Source organism: Psammomys obesus, unplaced genomic scaffold, assembly GCF_907164565.1.
Source record: "Psammomys obesus unplaced genomic scaffold, mPsaObe1.curated_primary_1811, whole genome shotgun sequence".
NCBI lineage: Eukaryota > Metazoa > Chordata > Mammalia > Rodentia > Muridae > Psammomys > Psammomys obesus.
Window position 1 is genome coordinate 8,091,707 of NW_026596040.1, and position 2,980 is coordinate 8,094,686.

Consider the following 2,980-nt stretch of genomic DNA (forward strand, 5'->3'; position numbering starts at 1 on the left):
GCTCTCCTTGGACAGCTTGTGAAGATTAATGAGGAAAAGCGTTATTTCTAATTAACATGCACCTCTGTAGGCTGTGTAAATGGCACTGGATTAGATCCATGTATGCAAATGGATTTAGAAAGCGCAACTTGATCTTGTCTGTCTTGGCAGAGCTCTCTGCCAGCTTTTCAGAAACCCCAACTATACACTACATCCCTCCCTGACCTAAGATGATTTTCCCCCAAAGATTTACTGTTCTCTTCCTCAGACTTCCAAGCAATGATTACCTTTAGTTGTAGAGTAAAAATCTTGCCGGCAGCCATTTAGTGGACGCTGTGGGGCAGTGAGCATCTGTGGGAGCAGTGCTAGGGTGGAGGAGCGTTAGGATTTGAGCTTCCGCTTTTTGAGCCCAGGATCTTGAAATGCAACATGATTCCCGGCCAGTAGACTGTAAGGTTTGTGTAGGTAATCTTGGAAACAATGGGAGCAAGACCGAATTAGAACTGGCTTTTGGCTGTTATGGACAACTCTGAAGTGTGTGGGTTGCTCGAAAGCTTCCTGGCTTTGCTTTCGTTGAATCTGAGCATTCCCAAGATGCTGCTGCAGCCCGAGAGCTAAACGGAGGAACACTATGTGGCTGCCACGTGAGAGTGGAACTGTCCAATGGTGAAAAAAGAAGTCAAAACCGACCCACCTCCCTCTTGGGGTCGATGCCCTTGAGATGATTAGCATGGGAGGAGTCCTCCACCTCAGGTCAGATCTCCACCAAGGAGAAGCTTCTCAGGAATGCGGAGCAGGTCACTTTGTAGAGGTAGGAGGAGAGAAAGGTCTCTGTCTCGTGAGAGAAATCACAAGCCTTCGCGATCTTTCTCTAGGCCTCATAGCTCATCTGGGTCAAATGAACGGAAATAGAAGACCAGTGTGCAGAAGAAGTGATGTACAGGAAATAACTTCACTTGACAGGAGTATGTACAGAAAATTAAAGTTTTGTTTGAGACTTCATAAGCTTGGTGCATCTTTGAGATGTTATAGCTGTTCAAATTTGTTTTGTCTCTTGGAACAGCGACACTCATAACAATGAAATTCTCTCTGGTTTCAAATGGATCATTTGAGGCATGCAATATCAATAATGTTACTTTACAATGTTTCCTTAAGCAAGCTTGAATTTGCTTCCAACTTTCGTTTTTCACAGACTGAAATAAATCTAGATCCTGCCCTCCCCGACATCTTGAGTACTGGCTCATTTATTTATCGAATGACTCTTTATTAACTACCTATTATGTCTGATTAGAAATCCCAGGCCATCACAGAACTTGTATACTGTTAATGGGAAAAATAGACAGTTTCCAAGCAAGAAAATTAATAAACCAGATATTTTTCATTTGTTCTGGGGCTGTGAACAAAACAAGATAGGGTGATGTGATGGAGACTGGAGCAAGTGTGACTTTGAGAAGAGCCCAGCTGGGAACATGCCTTGTGGTCTGGGATCCAGCGTAGAGCAGGAAGCATCCCTGTGAAGATGTGGGGAAATAATGGTCCAGGAAGAGAAGAAAGCAGGAGCAGGTTCTCTAGGACAGGCACACACCCAGGGCATCCCAGGAACAAAAGATGTCTTTTGTGGTTGGCCACGGAGCAAGAGTGAGAACTGAAAGATTTGAAGTTGGCGGTGTTGACAGAGCAGGACCATGGAACTTGGGGTTTATGCAACAAAAGGAGGAGCTATTGGGAGATTTTACTGAAGAACATGATTTGTGTTTTTAAGGATCACTCTTCATGCTATGTGGAGAACAGATTGCCTGATTTGGGCCACCATTGATTGTCTTCATCTTCCTGGGTCAGTGAAAGGGTAACGACTTTCACCTTCACTTCACTTAAACCAGATTAGTGTACGAAGTTTCTTGTTGTTTTTCCTCATCTTTAGATTTGACTTCTAGAAATAGCAAGGCTTTTTTAGGCAGTCATATGCCTGGAGAACACACCCACAGTGATCTTGGCTACAAGGACAATGAACCTTTTACCCTCTGCTTCCTAAAAAATACATTTGTTGTCCAAGTTGGAAAAGCCTCAACCATGTCAAAGTTCAACTATGTCAAATACCAAAAGTTTCTGATAAGTTTGCTCTTCATGATTCATCACAGTGGCTTTATGGTAGTTTTCTTTCAAAGAAGAAACCCTTTTCCACCAGGCTGATGATCTCATGACACAGGTCTCAAATGACCAATTGCATGCTTTATTTTGTTTTGAGGTCAGAGGCTTCAGAACTATATGGTGGGAGGATACAGTATTGACTGTGAACTGCATTAATGGAAGGAAATGTCTGGCAAGTGGACTATAAGATTAACAGTGACAATGGCCAGCACTTACCATAGTCAGTAAGTTTAGGTAGGTCTTTCCAAGCACTCACCTAAATCAAGTGTTGATAGATGTTTTCTGTGAAAGACCAGAGAGTAACTGTAATCAGTTACTGTAATGGCCATAAGGTGTCTGTCATGAGAACTCAGTTTTGCTACTGTAGTGAGAAAGCAGCCACAGGTAACATACAGAGAACAAGCCAGGCACTGTTCCAACCTGCCCATTTCCCAGAATGGAATGTGGCTGGGGTTGTTTTGTCGCATAGGATATAGACTCGTGTTCTGCATTGCTGATGAATGTTAACTTGTTTGGCCATTTGGGTAGTCTGGTTGTTACTACCCTGAACTGCTACCTGCTACCTGCTAACTGCTAACTGCTACCCTCTCTGCTACCTGTAGCACAGAGGTCACGAAACTGGCTGCTAACAGTTGGCCTCACACAGTGCCACCCACACAGTGGTTGCAAGCACTGAGAGGGGCCAGACCTTAGCTGCTGCTTTGTAGGCTGCAGTGACAACTTTATGACTTACCTGGTTTCTTTATCTATAAAAATGCCGACTCACAAGGTTAATATTGGAGACAGGAACTAACCACACAATGTTTGCTTCGGCATCAATACCCTAGAGGACCTTTCGTGTCCATCACTCCAT

At 43.7% G+C, this 2,980-nt stretch overlaps 1 pseudogene; it reads left to right on the plus strand.

Moving 5' to 3' along the window:
* The first annotated feature begins 401 nt into the window (after positions 1-401).
* On the plus strand, positions 402-891 carry LOC129687886 (serine/arginine-rich splicing factor 3-like; annotated as a pseudogene).
* Positions 892-2,980: the final 2,089 nt, after the last annotated feature.